Source organism: Halichoerus grypus, chromosome 8, assembly GCF_964656455.1.
Source record: "Halichoerus grypus chromosome 8, mHalGry1.hap1.1, whole genome shotgun sequence".
NCBI lineage: Eukaryota > Metazoa > Chordata > Mammalia > Carnivora > Phocidae > Halichoerus > Halichoerus grypus.
In genome coordinates this window covers 15,725,203-15,743,029 of record NC_135719.1, presented here as the reverse complement: position 1 = coordinate 15,743,029, position 17,827 = coordinate 15,725,203, and the positions used below count along the sequence as shown (strand labels likewise).

At 41.9% G+C, this 17,827-nt stretch overlaps 1 long non-coding RNA gene across 5 annotated transcripts in view; it reads left to right on the top strand.

Annotated features, from left to right (window-relative positions):
- The window catches only part of LOC144382850 (uncharacterized), a 213,114-nt gene extending 195,984 nt beyond the window's left edge, over positions 1 to 17,130 (top strand). For all 5 annotated transcript variants that reach the window (XR_013450282.1, XR_013450283.1, XR_013450284.1 and 2 more), the window contains 2 exons: positions 12,866 to 13,054; positions 16,016 to 17,130. This is a non-coding gene — a long non-coding RNA (uncharacterized LOC144382850). The remainder of the gene's footprint in view (positions 1 to 12,865; positions 13,055 to 16,015) is intronic.
- Positions 17,131 to 17,827: the final 697 nt, after the last annotated feature.

Sequence of the window (17,827 nt, the reverse complement as noted above, 5' to 3'; positions counted from 1 at the left end):
GGAAGGACAAGAAGCTGACCCTCTACTCAGCACTGCCCCCAGATCTGTGCAAGTAGGACCCTATCTTGGGTCCTGCTTCAGCCTTCCTGCATCATATTCATCTGCACTGTGGAGAATACACTGAGCCCAGCTGATATGCCCAACAGGACCCCCCACTTCCCGTTTTTGTCCATGTTCTAGATCTAAGTATCCAGGATCCCAAATGACCTGCCTAAACATCTCTACCTGCTTCCAAGTCACATGGTGGCCTCTTCCCTCTCCTGAGAGCAGACAAGGCAGCTGGTATGTGCTCACCTGGGTGGTTAATAGCTAGCTGTTTGTGGCATTGTGGACCAAGTATGGATGTGCATGCCAGAGTGACCACATGTGTACATATGGCTACAGGCTAGAGCCAAGAAAAGAAAGATAATTCATCAGGCCGTAGGCCAGAGGCAAGAAAGGAAAGAGAATTCATCAGGCTTTGGGCTACCCTTTTCCATGATGCCCATATTCCAGAGCAGGCCTCTAAGGAGTCTGAGAATTCTAAATGCAGACCTTCCTCCCAGGTTATTGTTAAAGTATATTGTTAAGAGGGTAGAATATATTTTATTTAACATGTCACTTGATTTATAATTTTAAAATAATTTGACATATATTATAGGGGCCTCTACTTATAATCTTGCTCTAGACCCCTCCAAAAGTTAAGAATTGGACCAGCCTGGCCAATCAATGCAGAACATCATATTGACTGTGGTGACAGGTTAGGGTTTAGGGAATGTGTCCGGGGCTAACATAGTGAGAAACACTGAGGGTTTGTTGAACTCAAATGAAAGAGACCCTTGAGACCCTTCTTCCTCTTATTACTTGGCTTAAAGCTGAGAGGACCAGGACCCCAGGGAAGCAGCAGGTTTCTTGTCACCATGTGGAGTAGAAGACTGAGTCTGAGGCGTAGGTGAGAGGATGTATTCTGAGAAGCAGACAAAAAGCAAGGTCTGGACCGTTGAACTCTTGAATAATTATCAATTAAAGTCAGATCTACTCCTGGTCTTTTCAGTAAGGTAATACAGTAAATTTCACCATAAAATTTGGCCTGGGCATTCCATCCCTTCTGCCAATCAATGGGTAGAGGCAAATAAAGAATTTAATAATAGATTATTTTTAATCCACCTTCTTTAGCCCATCAATTTCATCTCCTCTATCCACCCATCATTTACCTCCACATTTCTAATTTACCGAGATCTTAAAGGCCGTCCTTGGGAAACAAGACAGCATAATTATTAGGGTGAAAGCAAGTAAATGCAGTTGTGAATCCTGACTTGGTGGCATGGGGGCCAGACGGATGTTCTTGTCTGGGACGTTTATTCCTAAATGAGTGGTCGTGTCCTGTAGAGAGAGTTGGAACATTATTCGGGGGTGGGGGCGTGCTATGGCAGCATCCAGAGTCCTGCAATGATGATGTTGAGGTCTAGTGATAGTGTTGCTGGCGGAGATGTCCTAAAAGGATAGTTATGTGGAAGGAGATGCTTATACTTATTGTTGTCTGGTCTCTCCTCGTCCTAGCTGAGTTTCAAAGCTTGGTTACCCAGCTTCCCATCAGTTCTGGAAGTTACCAAGTCTCCATAGGCAGAGTTGGACTCCACTGTATGAAACCAAGCGTCCTTACACCCAGTGATCTACAGTGTGGGATCCAGGAGTGTCTTGAAGGCAGTATAATCTAAGGGGATAGAATAGCAGTGGCTATCTGGGGTTGTCTATCTGGCTGAGGTGTGGCTGAAGATAATAAAATTTCTTTTCTCTTAAGAAACAGGATTCTGAAAGCCACATTTAAATATTTAAATAACTGATGTAATTATTGCACGTGGTAATATGGAAAAAAGTGCCCACTGACTGTCAGTATTGGGGCCATGGTGTCTCTACCATTAGAAGGCTCATTGGGCAAGGAATCTTCCAGAAAGATAGAATGAGACAGCTGCCCTCATACCCCAGAGAGCTTAAAAGAAGGAATGAGGGGTTTACATAATTTCATACAGGTTAATGTTTTGTTTTTTTTCCCCCTTGAGACATCCTCTTTGATCCATGTATTATCTAGAAGTGTGTTTTTAGTTTCTAAGTGTTGGAAGACTTTCCTGTTTTCTTTCCATGAGTGATGTCTAGTTTAATGCTGCTGTGGTCAGACAGCACACTCTGTATCACTGCAGTTCTTCTAAACTTGTTGAGGTTTGTTTTATGGCCCAGAACATGGTCTATCTTGGTATGTGTCTCACAGGCAATTAAAAAAATGTGTGTTCTGCAGTTGCTGGGTGGAGTATTCTATAAATGTCAATTAGATCCTATTGGTTGAGGGTATCTTGTATTCTCTATACTGGCTGATTTTCTATTGAGTTGTTTCATCAAGTGTTGACAGGGGTGTTGAAGTCTCCAACTGTATTTGTGGATTTTTCTGTTTCCCCTTTAAATAGAGAAGACATCCAGGATTTTTAGTTGTACTTAGTAAGAGGAACAGAGAAAAATATTGAGAAGAGTCCATATTGAAAAATATTGGGAAGAGTCCATCTTCTCCAAAGTGGAAATCCCCTTTCCCGTGGTTCTTATAATTGAAAAGTAGCTCCTGGTCGGGAGAAAATAGAATTTGGATCAAAATGTCATACCTCACTGCCTGATTCTCAGACTGAATACCTTTGAGGTTTTGAAAAAAAAAGTCAGAAATACACATATTAAATCTTTTATTTAACTTCCCTTCAGCTATGTAGCAGGTTTTTTGGTTTTTCCCCCTAAAGAGAATGAGCTACTCAAATCTTCCGAGGGTCACTGGACACTCGCTATATGTAACATCAATTCTTGGGATCTCAGTGTACCATTGCTTTGTACTGGTCATAATAGAGTCTTACAAGGGTCAAGAAACAAATGGAGTTTTAATTCACAAATGCTTCTCATAGTTTTAGTAGATCACAAACCCTTTTATCTGATACAAAATCAATTATCTGGTTGGTGAGCATGTAGTTGCTATGTATACCCTCTATCCTGGAAGAATTGGCCTTCCAGATTTTGATACAAGAGCTATTAAGGTAAGAAGAGCCAAGTTGAAGCCTATGGAGCTCCCTTTAGCTATCAAACTAATAATGCAAAGATATTACAATTTCTATGGAGAAATGTCTAAATTTAATGCTACCCCCCCAAATTTTTTTTCTGGGAAAATATGAGGATGATGTTTTTTTTTTTTTTTTTAATTTTTATGTAAATTCAATTAGCCAACATATATAGTACATCATTAGTTTCAGACATAGTGTTCAATAATTTATCGGTTGTGTGTAATACCCAGTGCTCATCACATTGGGTGATGGGCATTAAGTAGGGCTCAAGATGTGAGGATGGTGATTTCTATTTTGTTTTTACTTAACTCTCAGGTTTGGCCAGGTCAACTGATCTTGGATTGGTCTTGGAGAATGAAAATGAATTGTTAAAGCTTAGCAGGTGGCAACTCCAATTGCATTTATTATTTGGAGGTGATCTCTTTCGAGGAGCAAAGCAATAAAAGTCCTCCTGTTGATCCACTGGGATAGTTTATTTTACGTAGGTAGATATCTAACAGCATGTCATAACCATCTTACCTCAGAATTATTTCAGCTGTTCGGCTCCATGCCACAATTTAGTCTACAGAGGCATGACTGTCTCACTCATTCATAACATATAACATGGGCCAAATATACTGGTGACATGAGCTGCTAGAATATGAATACAAGAAAATTCTTTGGCCTTAGTAAAACATATGTATGTCATGGAAAGGGACATAAATTCTGTGAAATCCCTACTACCTCATAGTCTTAGAGATGTTGGGGTATTTTTTTCCAAAGTAAAAGACAGGTTTCCTTTGTTTCCTCCACCTTGTATTGTGTACTAGTAAGAATATATGTTCTATTTGGATGGATATTTAAAGCTAATAACTGAGTAATCAGAAATAATTCTCTGGTGGGTTGAAATATATGTCCACGTCCTAAATCCCAAGACCAGTAAATGTTATTTATTTGGAAAAGGAGTCTTTGCAGACATAATTCAGTCAAGGATCTTAGAGGAAACCATCCTAGATTTAGGTCATCCTTATAGAAACATGTACCCTAAATCCAATGATAAATATCTTTATAAGAAAAGGGAAAGATACAAACAGACCCAGAGGGGAGGCCAATGGGAAGACAGAGGCAGAGATTGGAGTGATTCATCTACAAGCCAAGAACGCCAAAGATTGCCACAGGCACCAACATCTAGGAGAGGAGCATGGAGCAGATTCTTGTCAGAGCCTCTAGCAGAAACCAACCTTGCCAACTCTTCCAACTCTTTGATTTTTAACTTTTGGCCTCCAGAACGGTACGAGAATAAATTCCTGCTGTTCGAAGCCACTGAGTTTGTGGTAATTTGTTACAACAGAACAGCCCTAGAAAATTAATACAGTGTCCCAATTGGAATGGGATCCACAACAATTTTCCCTAGATGGTCCAGATTGCAGTCTAAGCAGATCCAATAAATGGCACTTAAAGTTTTGGAAGTATATCAAGATACTGGAGGAGACAATGACAAACCCCAAGAGGAGAATCTCAGACCACTGAGGATTTAGTCAAGTTACTTTTTAGCAGGAATTTCTTCTCTTCTACAGAAAGAGCTTTGGGGTTGATATTGGGCCTTGATAAAAACTGAACTCTTGGTTATGGAAAACCAGGTGACCCTAGGCCCTGAGTTACTCATTATGACCTGTGTATCTATTCCATTCAGCAAAGCATCACCGTATCCAAGCAGTATGTAAAGATTAGGCCTGAGCAGGCCCCACAGGCACAGAGAAATTGTATCAGCATATGACTCACATTTCTCTTATGCCTACTTTTGCTGTATCCTATTAAGCCAAATTCTCAATTAGTCAATATAAAGGCCAAGAAATCAAGGGACTTTTCAGACTGCAAAACGTGTATGCTCCCACTGGAGGCCATGACAGAGACCTGAATGTAAGTCCTAATTCAACCCAGCCCGGGGTGGCGGGAGAAAGCACGCAGTCTTCTGAGACCCTGGGGAAAATCAGCCCATGATACTGTTCTTGTTTGTCAACCAGATTACAATAAGGATGCCAGCACAGTGCTGAAAGAAATCCAACCAAGAGTCCAGAAAAATGTAGAACATCAGAGAGTAGGAGTGAAGGATGTGATGAGAGAGAGAGAGAGAGAGACCCTCAGAAAGAGGATGGGCCGGGTGAAGAAGGTTTGAGAAGAAGGTGGGGGGCGGGGTAGAGGAAGAGGGAACACAGAGACTCTAGAGCTCAGGTAGCTCATTTCAGCTGGTTTCCCTGAGGAAGGAATGCCTGGAATAGGAGGCGGGGCATGGTAGCAATGATAGGATTATCTGGGCCTAATAAAAATCTGAGTGATGCTGAGGTTCTTAAAGCAATGCAGACTCCAAAAGTGTAGGTGACCTTCCAGAATACGACCCATAATCTTACAGATGAGTTGAAGAAACAGAATGATTCAGTGTTTACTGTGATGTATAATGCTGGTATCCCCACCAGACCTCCTCAAGTCCCTTTTATTTTATTTTTGGGGCCCCAGGACTTTGAGGCGCTTTTGCTCCCAATAGACAGCCTCTGAAGCTCTTTTTTTCCCCCCAAAGGATTGGCCTGGTACAGTCTGGCAATTTCCTATCCCCTAAGCCAGTGACTGATGGATTTGGGAGTTTGAAAGTTCCATGGCTGTTGCCTTGGGTCAGGACAGGGCTGAGGTGCAAATTATACTCTCATGATCCAGTGATCCTCATCGTGGGATAAACCTGAAGTGATTATCTGTAAAACTTTGCTTGAAGACATGTCCTTATTTGGCTTCCTCCTTTTTATTTTCCTGAACTTCTGACTTAATTTGCCTTTGGGATTGCTTCATTCATAAGTCACCTGTACAACACTCCCTGTCTTAGAGTCTGAGGTGGGGGCAGTGGACCTAGGACACTTATGAATCTTATCTGCAAATGGTCACTTGAATTTGGAAGTCAAGACTCATGTCTTTTAAACAAATAAAGCCTTTGCTGAAAGAAAAACAACACAGATCACTTAACGAGGGACACAGTCATGCAAGCAGCCAGCATCTATCTGGCCTTCTAATAAAGTAAGTCGGGGGACTTGGAAGATAGTCCTTACTGCCTGCCCCGACACAGCAAAAACATTTTACAACTGATTTGCCATTAGGCTTTTCAAGTATGTTTTCCTACAGGGAATTACAAAATCCATCCACTCATGACATGGGAAAAATATTTAAAACACCGATGAAAGTAGATGGCAATTCATACAGTTTTCTTTACTAATAATTCAGTTGGTCTCTTTGAACGGGTTGCTGTATGAGTTTGCTAGGACTGCCATAACAAAGTACCACAGACTGGGGCTAAACAACAGAAATGTATTTTCCTACAGTTCTGGAGCCTGGAAATCCAAGATCAAGGTAGAGGTAGCTTTGGTTTCTTCTGGGGCTTTGCTCCTTGGCTTACAAATGGCTGCCTTCTTTCTCTGTGTATATGTCCCTGGTGTCCCTTTGTGTGTCCAAATTTCCTTTTCGTATTGGGACATCAGTCAGATTGGATTAGGCTCACCCTAATTGTCTCCTTTTAGCTAAATCACTCTTTAAAAGGCCCTATCTTCAAATACATTCACATTTGAGTTACCTGGGGTTAGGACATCAACATCAATTTTGGAGGAACGCAGTTTATCCCATAACACTTCATATGGTGTAAGAATTTCAAGTGTGAAATAGTTCTTTAAATGAAAGATGGTTGAATCAGAGGGAAATACTGCTTACTATTTACACAGATAGAGCTAGAGTTTGGTTGAAGGCGTTGGAGTTTTCATTTGTTCCTAAACCATCTTGCGTCTTAGTCTTTATTTTGACAAGAGGAAAGTTGGGGCCCCTTGTGGAGGATTTAAGTGGGGATTTGAATTACCTGGTGGGGATACAGCCATCTTTATTATTATATCACATTAGTCCCCATGAAGAAATCAGAAATAGGCTGGCTGCGTATTGAAATCTTACAATGTGGTAAAGAGCAGCATTTTGTAATTGTACGGTAGGGGCGATTTACTATCAAGTAATCTTATTTTTGCTCTTGCCCGATATAAAACCAAAGGATGTTTTAAAAAGAAAGAAAAAGTTAGTGAAAGGCAGTTCTGAAAGGCTGTTGTAACCCTATACACGCGGGATGACCCAGAACCGACATCTTCATGTGTGACATTGAGGGTCACAGGCTCACCCCGAGGATTAAATGTCCCCAGCTGCAAAAGTGCTGGCTGAAGGCAAAGTAGACATGGAGGGGGCTCTGGCGTAGGGAAGCCGTTGATGTTACCCACAGCGGAGACCTGCCACAGAGAAGAGAACTAAAGCCATTACAGAGAGTTTCCTTCCTTATTGTATCATGTCAGTGTTTTAACTTCCTTTTCAATCTCTTTCCACCAAGTTTACACATGCATTAGTGTTGTCTGACTTTGTCACTGCTTTGTGGTTTGCAAAATACCAGAACAAGCTTGCTAGAGAATGCAAACCAAAGGAAAGGGTGTCAGTCGGGGGTCTTGGGGCTGGAGCTTAGATAGAGTGGAGAGATTTTAATGGCTTGCTCTGGGAAGTAGAGTGTTTTCGGCGGTACGAAGGCAGACTGTTTTTATGTGAGGCAGAAGACTTTTGCATCATATACGTTGTTTTGCTTTTGTTTTTGAAATGCAGGTCTGGGAATTGGCGACGTGGGAAGTGGTAGACAAGTGTCTCTTGTTTTGGCTACTTTTGACTGTATGAGGCTTTTGGTTCATTTGTTTTATTTTCTTTTTGTAAGAGCCTTATTTTTTGAAAGAATGTCTGCCCTGGGTATCTGGTGGGACATCAAGTATGTCTCAGAAAACGGAATAGTCAGGTGCTCTTAGAAGTCATGGCGGGGGGAGAGTGGGCAGATAATGGAGGGTTAGCTAAGAAGACACTTGGCACCGGGCTTTTGAATCTTGGGAGGACAGTTGGGGATTTCAGAGCTTTGAGGTGACAGTAGAAGAGACCAGATGACACCTGTGTCCTTGGTACGTGTCTAGTACCAGTGATGGGGCCTAACCCAAGCTCATGCTGTGCTTTGAGCTCACCTGTCTTTTTTAGGCCCAGTCTCCCTTGGTTCAGCCCTCTTGCTGAGTCTGGTTATCTGGTCTTCGTATGCATTTTGGGAGTTGCCCCAAAGCCTTCCAAATAAATTCCTTTCTACTTGAGCTAGCAAAGTTCTTTTGCTGTGGCTTGTGGCCATACATTCCAACAAATAACCTTTCTTTCTACACTCATCCTTCCACCGTTCCCTCCTCGATTTCCAAACTTGATTCTCTCGTCTGAGCCTGGAAATCTTTCCCTTCCTGCCTTTTCAGGAATTTTCTCACTTTGGATGTCCTCCTTCCCATACCTTTCTGGCAGCAAAGATACACTAACCAACACCTCCCCACCAGCCCCTTCCTCTGACTTCTGCTGCAGGGCGCTCTTTTGTCTCACCCTTGGCCCCTTTGGCTTCATTTCTCTGTCTTGGTTACTTCCTCCTCCTTGTTTACACCCCTGCCAGGGCCTCTTCTTCCTCGTTCATAAGCTTTCTTATTCATTACACTCTGTAACACCGAAGACACCTGCTGCAAGTGTGAGGATTTTGGCTTAACTGCCGCTGTGCCCCAAGGATCGGTCCAGGCCTTGCTGCTCTTGTCTCTCTTCAAACACTATGTAAAAGTACCCATGCAGTCTCCCCAGGATGCCTCTTCATCCCAGGACCCAATCTCTCTCCTGTGTGTTTCGACATAGGCACCTTCCTTTCTACAAACATTGCTTGTTTCATTGTTACCCCCATCCCTCCAGACTGAAACCTTAGAAAATCCTCTGATCCTTTGCTGTTTAATACCCACCAAGTTCCATCCTCAACCTGTCGTAATTCTGCTCCTTCCTTTCCATCCCTCTAGTACTTCCTGCATTCAGATGATCTTCACCTGATATCAGGATCATTTCAGAGATAGTTTTCTTTCTTCTAATGACCTTTGCTCTCATCTTTCTCATACACATCCAGTAAAGATTAGTGATCAAAAATAAAATGAGCATAATATGAATATTTAAAATTTGGTCCTCCTTCGGCTTGAGGTAAATATTGTCCTTTTTCAAGTTATCATCATGTTGTTTTCAGCATGAATTACTTTAGTGAGATGCTGATCACTGAGCATCCAATGTGAATTGATTGTCTGTCTGATACGATTGACAAGGTGGAGTGGAGGGATTTTTTGGAAGATAAGGAGGTCAACATTTTGTACTATAAAGGTCTTTGTCTTAGAGTCAATGGCTAAGATATTCTCTTTATAATTATAAAGCAATTAGATTTTAGAACTGGGTAGAACCTTTAAAAATTATTTAGATCAACTCCTTCAACCGAAATGTAGAGAGGTGAAGTCATTGGTCGGAGACAGAGCTCAAGTCTAATTCCCCCCCACTCAAATCCCAAAACTCACATTTCCTTTTCTTTCTTTTTTTCAAATTGTGGTAAAAAACACATGACATGAAATCTACCCTTTTAATTCTTTTTAAGTTTGGTAGTTTTGTATTATTAACTAAATTCACATAGTTGAGCAAGAGATTGCTAGAAATTTTAATCTTGCAAATCTGAAACTCTATACCCAGGCAATAACCACCCATTCCTTTCACTCCTCAGCCCGTGGCAGCCACGGGTCCACTTTCTGTTTGTAGGAGTTGGACTGCTTTAATTTTTATTTTATTTTTCACCAACTTTAGAGATCTCATATAAGAGGCATCAGACAATATCTGGTGTGTGTGTGTGTGTGTGTGTGTGTGTGTGTGTGTGTGTGTGTATGACTGGCTTATTTTACATAGGATACTATCCTTAAGGTTCATCCATATTGTAGCGTGTGACCGAATTTCTTTCTCTTTTAAGAATAATGTTACGTTTTCTTTACTCATTCATACCATATTCTCTGAGCCCATCCATCCATCCGTTGGTGGACATTTGGATGGCTTTCTCTCGTGGGCTACTAAGAATAGTGCTCTATGAAACTCGAAGTGCAGGTACCCCTTTCAGATCCTGATTTCAGTTTTGGGCGATACATATGCAGAAGTGGGATTACCGGATCATATGGTATCTCTCTTTTTAATTTTTGGAGGAGCCTCCACACCGTTTTCCACAGCAGCTATGCTGTTTCACATTCCCACCCAACAGCGCTCCAATTTCTTCACATCCCTCCACAGCGCTGCCCGATACAGAGAAGTCTTTTGTGACGAGAAGGGTCAGCTGAGGCGGCAACCTTCGTAGTTGTCTTCTTTGAAGAAATTGCCACAGCTTTCTATCAACCACCACCCTGATCAGTCAGCAAATACTGAAGCAAGACCCTTCCATCAGCTAAAAGATTACAACGTGCTAAAAGCTCAGACGACGGTTAGCATTTATTAGCAAGAACATATTTTTTAATTCAACATGGTTTAATTTTTATTTTTTTAGAGATAATGCTATTGTACACTTACTAGATGACAGTGTAGTGTAATAAACATAACTTTTGTGTGCACTGGGAAACCAGAAAAAAATGACTTCCAGAAAAATATTAATTATTGAATTGTTTGCTTTATGGTGGCATTTGCATTATTGTGGTGGCCTGGAACTAAATCTGCACGATCTCTGAGATCTGCCTGTACTAAATAAATAAACGGATATGAATTAATGCAGTAACACACACACACACACTTTAGATTGTATAGACCCAAGTGTGCTGGTCCTTCTCCAAGTTAGTGCCCTGCACTTCCCTGGCCTGCGCTCCCTCGTCCTCTGGTGGCTGTCATGTGTACCTGCAGCAAATCTTTGTCTTCCTTGAGGACAGCCCCCCACTTGCACCCCCCTTCTCCCTCCAGGCAGTCCCAGGGGTGGGAAGAGCTTCCCCTGTTGTTAGCATCTGGGAGTCTCCCCCTGCTTTTTCCTCACTTTCTGGGCAACTCTCCTTTTGTGTGTTTATGAGTTAGGTATATTATACAAATTGTGGGAGCATGGTTTCTTTCTTTCTTTAAAATTTTTTTAAAATTTTGCAGCTTTCTTTCCTGTTATATTATCCTCTGTTCCTGACATACCGACTCAGGGTGCCTTGGAATCGGCATGGTGGGCTGTGTGTGTGTGTGTTTGCTTGCCATCAAGGGAAAACCTTCATTTATTATGTTACGTTAATCAGCATACATTACATCATTAGTTTTTGATGTAGTGTTCCATGATTCATTGTTTGCATATAGCACCCAGTGCTCCATTCAATACATGCCCTCTTTAATACCCATTACCAGGCTAACCCATCCCCCCACCCCCCTGCCCTCTAGAACCCTCAGTTTGTTTCTCAGAGTCCATAGTCTGTCGTTGTTCGTCTTCCCCTCCTTAAATATTTTTAAGTGAATAAAGTCATTCTGTTATTAAATGTAACTGCTTTATTTCCTCACATATTCACAGGAGATGCCATAGATCTTATTTGGAGTTTTAATAAATTTTTAAAAATCACCATCAAGGAATAAGGTTCTGATTACTCAAGCAACCACACTAACCAAAAGCGGAGCCACTTTTTTTTTTTTTTTTTTTTTACCTTTTCCTTTGAGAGATGTTCATCTCAGGTCCTAATTTGCCCAATAAGTCTGAGGCAGTGATTAGCAAACTAAAGGCCAAATCTGGCCAGCAGCCTTTTTCTGTAGACAAATTTTTATTGGAACATAGCCATGACGATCTATTTAAGTACTGTCTATGACTGTTTTTGTATTACAACTGAGCACAGTTGAGCAGTTGCAACAGAGAACACATGACCTGCAGTGCTGAAAACATTTATTATCTGACAGAAAAAGTTTGCTGACCTTGGTCTAAGATAATGTTTCTGAATATTCTTTGACTATCAATTATGCTAGGAGCTCCCTGAAAGCAGAGACCAAATACGATTTCTCTTTGTATCTTTAGTGCCTATCACACTGTCCTGTTGGAAAGAAGTGCTCAAGTCCAGAATGAATGAAAGTAACCTAAAGCAGCTGCACAAATAATCATGCTCCCCCCACCCCAACCTTAAAAACTATGGGAAAGAGCCACTGAAAACCAGGCGTAGTGTGATTTTCTACTAGGACAGTTTTGGTTTGACTTTCAGGAAGATGTGTATCAATTACTCTGACCTTGGTGTGCTGAACAGGGTTGCTCCTGTTCTCATTTCAGCAGTTCAGGGGTGGGAAGGCAGGGATGTGGGGGAGGGACCAATGCAACTTCTGCTGCCGCAAGAGAACTGGGGCAAAGGCATTTATGAGGAGGTCCCAGTGTCCAGGTGCTGGGCAGCATGGTCAAGGAAGTGCTAAACTGACATCTTGGGTTGTTTGTATTCCCAAAAGCACTCGCCCCAGCAGGCATATTCTGTCTTAACATTTGGTACTCTGTGGAAAAGGAGATGTTTGGGAGGCAAATGTAGCCTGTTCTCTGTACTCCTTCCTTTGTTTCAATGCTCTTGTTGACTTTCTCTACATATGTAAATGTAGATTAGTTTTTGTAAAAAAAATGTATAGATCTAATACCTTGTTTGGATAGGCAATTGGAAAGGGCCCAGGAAAATACTCTTGGCCAGTTTCCTTTAATAACCAAGCCAGAGGTGGCAGTTAGGTAGGAAGTTTATTACCACCCTGGCCCTTCTACTGTCAGACATCACTAATAGATCCCCGCATGCTTTCTGACAGACACAGCCTCTGAATCCTTCCTAAAACGTTCCAAGTAACTGCCACCAATTGGTCAGAATTGGCACACGAGATGAAACCTTCCTTGCCAAAGCTGGTTTTGCATATGTCTAGGTGCGAGGATCTCATTCCGCCTTTTATTTCTTCCTCAGCTCCTCATGTGGAAATGTATCCAGGCCCCAAAGGCAGGAACAGGGAAGGACTGGCAGGCAAAGCGAGGCATTCTCGGCAGAATGCGGAGCACAGATAAAGATGTGAGGTGACCAGCTGGAGTAACGCGGAGTACACACTGGGAAGTCACATGAAATGAACATGGAATCAGAAGGAAGAGCTAGATTGAGGTAAGCATGGGCATCTAGGCCAAGACATTTGAATGCGATTTGGAAAGTCGGTGCTCCCGAAGGCTGGTAAGGGTATTAGGGTTCTCCAGAGAAACAGAACCAATAGGATAGGAGATGCACACACACACACACACACACACAAAGGGGTAAGGGTGGGCATTTTTTTAAGGAGTCGGCTCTTGTGAGTGAGGAAGTTGGCAAGTTCAAAATTTGCGGGGCAGGTGATCGGGCTGGAAATTATAGCAGGAGCTGATGTTGCAATCTTGAATCCTACGGCAGTCCGGAGGCAGAATTCCTTCTTTGGAGGACCTCAGTCTTTTCTCTCAAGTCCTTCACCAGATTGGGTGAGGCTCACCCACATTGTGGAGGGTCGGATCATTTGCTTTGCTCAAGGTTTACTGATTTAAATTTTAACATCTAACAATGATGTCACAGAAATTATTGGCTAGAACAAAGTTCATTTAAGTGAAACAGAGTTGATTTAAAGAAAATTATTAAATAAATATTGTGTGCATATGGTATAGGGATATGTCAAGTATATATGTACTAAAATGGCTGAGGTCAGAGAATGGTAAGCGACAGAATTGCTGTACTCTTGTCACAAGGAAATGTCATAAGGAAATTTTTTTTTTTTAATAAAGATTTTATTTATTTGTTTGACAGAGAGAGAGAGAGGGAACAAGCAGGAGGAGCGGCAGAGGGAGAGGGAGAAGCAGGCTCCCCGCTGAGCAGGGAGCCCGATGCGGGACTCGATCCCAGGACCCTGGGATCCAGTGACCTGAGCCGAAGGCAGATGCTTAACAGACTGAGCCACCCAGGCGCCCCAGGAAATGGCATTTTAAGGAGATTAATTCTGCTGCCTTGAACAAAGGCTATGGACAGAAAATCTTCACCAACAAATAATAAATATGAAAATGTTCTCTCCTGTTATAGTAGTAAAATCATGCCTTTTCTAAAGATGCTAACTTTTTGCCAGATTTCCCGAATGTAATCTTCCCAGTGTGCTTTTTAAAAAGTAGTTGTTTAGGGGCGCCTGGGTGGCTCAGTCAGTTAAGCGGCTGCTTTCGGCTCAGGTTATGATCCCAGGGTCCTGGGATCGAGCCCCATGTCAGGCTCCCTGCTCGGTGGGAAGCCTGCTTCTCCCTCTCCCACTCCCCCTGCTTGTGTTCCCTCTCTCACTGTTTCTCTCTGTCAAATAAATAAATAAAATCTTTAAAAAAATAAAAAAATAAAAAATAAAAAGTAGTTGTTTGTGCTTTTTCTCCCCCCTAACAAATAGAAGTTTTAAATTTTATGTAATCTTAGTAGTTGGGTCTTTTGCTTTATGATTTCTTAAAAGGATTTTAAGCTTAGAAAGTCATCCTGGTTTGGTTTTTGTTTTGTTTTGTTTGAGATATTGATTGATTGATTGATTGATTCATCTGAAAGAGAGAGAGCAGAGGGAGAGGGAGAAGCAGGCTCCCCGCTGAGCAGGGAGCCCGATGCGGGGCTCAATCCCAGGACCCTGGGATCATGACCTGAGCTGAAGGCAAGATGCTCATGACCCCGGGATTGTGACCTGAGCCACCCTGGCACCCCTCATCCTGGGTCTTAAATTCACAGGTCTAACACCTTGCTTGGGCATTTGGAAAGATATTTTTAAATATTTAACTTTTTGGTGTATCTGGGGCTTATTTTGTTGTACACTATGAGGGATGCATCTAGACTAATTTTATTTTCCTTAAATTCCTACTCAGTTACTCCTGTACAAGTTCCTTTTTGGTGATGTCATTTTTATTTTCTAGCAAATTCTTACGTGGATCCAGATCAATTTCCGGACTAACTCTGGTCTGTGTTCTGTGTCTATACATTGTTTCTTTCAGTAGTAAATTACTTTAATGATACGATACGGCCTTATATCTAAATATGTAGTGTGGCTAGTCCCATCTCATATGCTTTCTTCAAGACTTTCAGTGATAAACTTATTTTTCTTCCTGAGAACATCAGAATCTAGTCAGATTCTCCAGAAGTTTCATAGAATGTTAATTGGATTTTGTGTAAATCATTGTGAGGGTTATAATGAATTCATGTATAATTCATTCTGTATGAAATTATGCACATTTTCAATCAACTTTTGATGTTTGTGACTATAGAGCACAGATCAGATTGGAGTCAATGAATTAATCTAAAATAATAATGAAGACATTTTATCTCCATTGCCCCCTTTACTTGAGCAATTTAGATGTATAAATAGCCAAATTGAATTTAATTCCCTTCATTTTTGCACCTAAATGTCTGGTCTAGGTGTAATCCAACAATCAGGGATCCAAAGGCTGGCCTCAGGGAGCAGAATAAAAGAAACGATGATAAACATTGTCGGTGAAAGAATTTAGAAGCTCTTGAAGGGTAATTCACATTTCAACTTTTAACTTTCATTTTAATTCCCCAGGACTTCAAATGGAAACCCATGATCCCTTCTGCAAGGATCTTCACCTGGGGTGTTTTAAAATTTCTTTTTCTCATTTCCTTTGCCCTTCTCATGCTGGTAGTATCTGAACAGCCTGTTCTCCTGGCTCTGGTTAATTGTTGCTACTCTTGAATCTCTCCTGGCAGCAGAAAGCAGTGATCAGACAGGTTGAATGATTCATTGGAAATGTAATCTGATCTCATCTTAGCCATAGGTAAGAAGCAACCTGCTGGGAACCAGAATTGTAATGCTGGGAATTATCTGATTCCTGCAGCCCTCTCTTCTTTCTCTGCCCTGGTGAATGATGGCTGAGATTTGAAATTTAAGGCATGTAAAACATGGTAAACATCGATTTGTTGACTTGCCCATTGAACTGGACATCTTGCCTTCTCGCAGGTAAAACTAAAGGTTACAAGTTCTAGATTTTATTTATAAGGGCAAAGCATTGAAGTGTATCCACTTAAGTTGCTTCTCGATTCAGGGATGTCTTCTTTTCCTTTAAACTATTCTTCCAGCTTTGGGGCCGGGTGCAAAAGCAAAGCAAAACAGCAACCAAAAAGCAAAGGACTCTCCGACGATACAACACCTGAGCTGCAAAGATGGACGACCTGTAGAACAGAGTTGACATGATGTGATCAGTCAGTTCCCGGATGTGAAGGAAAGGAATCCTCTGCAGCGGACTAAGGAAGGCCAGTTACAATGCAGGGAAACCGAGAACTGGTAGGAAAAAGTGGAGAAACTTACAGGAGAAGAGAGAAAAACTGGACATAAGAGTATAAGGAACAGAAAACACAGGAAACTTTAGTGTTGGTGGTGACCCGTTACACTGCTGTCCCCCAGTGATCACATCTCCCTGTATTTGCCCTTGTGTAGTCCTCGCTCTTTGAACTGGAATAGGGCCCGTGACTCATTCTGACTGACTAGAAATGGTGGAGTGATGCTGTACGCCTTCTTGTGTCTGTATGGGAAGACTTAAGAAGTTCTGCTTCTGGGCTCTGAGCCCCGATCTGCCTTATAAGGATTCTGTTACTCTGCTGGCACTTTGTGGAGAGGCCATGGGAGAAAAGCCCAGCTATTCAGTGCCCAGCCAAGCCCAGGCCCCTGCTGACTGACAGCTGGATGAATCCATAGAGTGACCATTGGCAAGGTCAACAGAAGAGTCACCTGGCTGAGCCCAGCCCAGATTACAGAATTGTGAGCAAATAAAATGGCCATTGTTTTAAGTCAGGAAGTTTTAGGCTGGTTTGTTCTATCACAGAACATAACCGTTGGGATGATAACGGAGAAGCATCAAGGACCAAGGCCCAGGGACTCTGTTGTCTCGGACAGCATGGTGTGGAGGGAAGATGCAGGCCTGGAACCACAGCAAGCTTGGGTCATAGCCTCACTTTTTAGCTTTTTGCTCTGTGGACCGGGGCAAGTTATTTAGTCTTTCGGGGCCTCAGTTCTGTTATCTGTAAAATGAGAAAAATATTTCTTCCCTCACAGGATAGTTAAGAAATGAAATGAGTGAAAGTTTGGGGCACATATTAAGTACCCGCCAGACCTGAGTTCTGTTCCATTTCCTCCTTACGGTTCCCTCCCTCACCCCCCGCCCCCCAGGGCTGACCTAAACTGCATTAACCCTTAAGGGTAGTCCTGTGCCCTGCTAAAGGTCATTCTGTCATAGGTCGGTTTTGCACTGTGTATGTAGTTGATAAACAACCACTACATTTATATGAAAAAGAAGTAATCCACTAAATTCTAAGTGATGGATTTTTTTTTTTTTTTTTTTAAATGATGGTAGCTTCTGGGGCCAGTGTGCCTCTGTGTCTATATCCTGGAATACACCTGCTCCTCTGGACTACCACAACTTTTTATTAGACTAAGCTTGGGTCATGAAGGAACATTACATTCAGTTTATTTTATTGCAGATGGTAGGAAGGCATGCACTAGATTTCCATTAGATTTTCACCAAAAAACTTCCTAATGTTTGTAAAGTTCACTTAGGCAAGAATTGCACATTTTGAGGCAGCACAGGATAAAATTTGGTTCTTACTGAACCCCCCACCTTCATACTAGAAGGTGAGTTAGGACCCTGGAAAGATAGAAGTCCCATATTGAGTGTCTGAATTATGTTAACACTGTGCAGACTCCAAGTTTCCAAGCCTTCTGAGAGAAAATACACATACATCCATACACTCACATACACACATGCACACACACGAATGAAAGAGAGGACTAAGGAGAGAAGAAGTAAACCTGCCATGACCTCAGTTTCCAATTTGTAAAATGAGAAAGCCAGACTAGAAGGTTCTCCAAAGCCATTTCCTGCTCTAAGTGTAGCA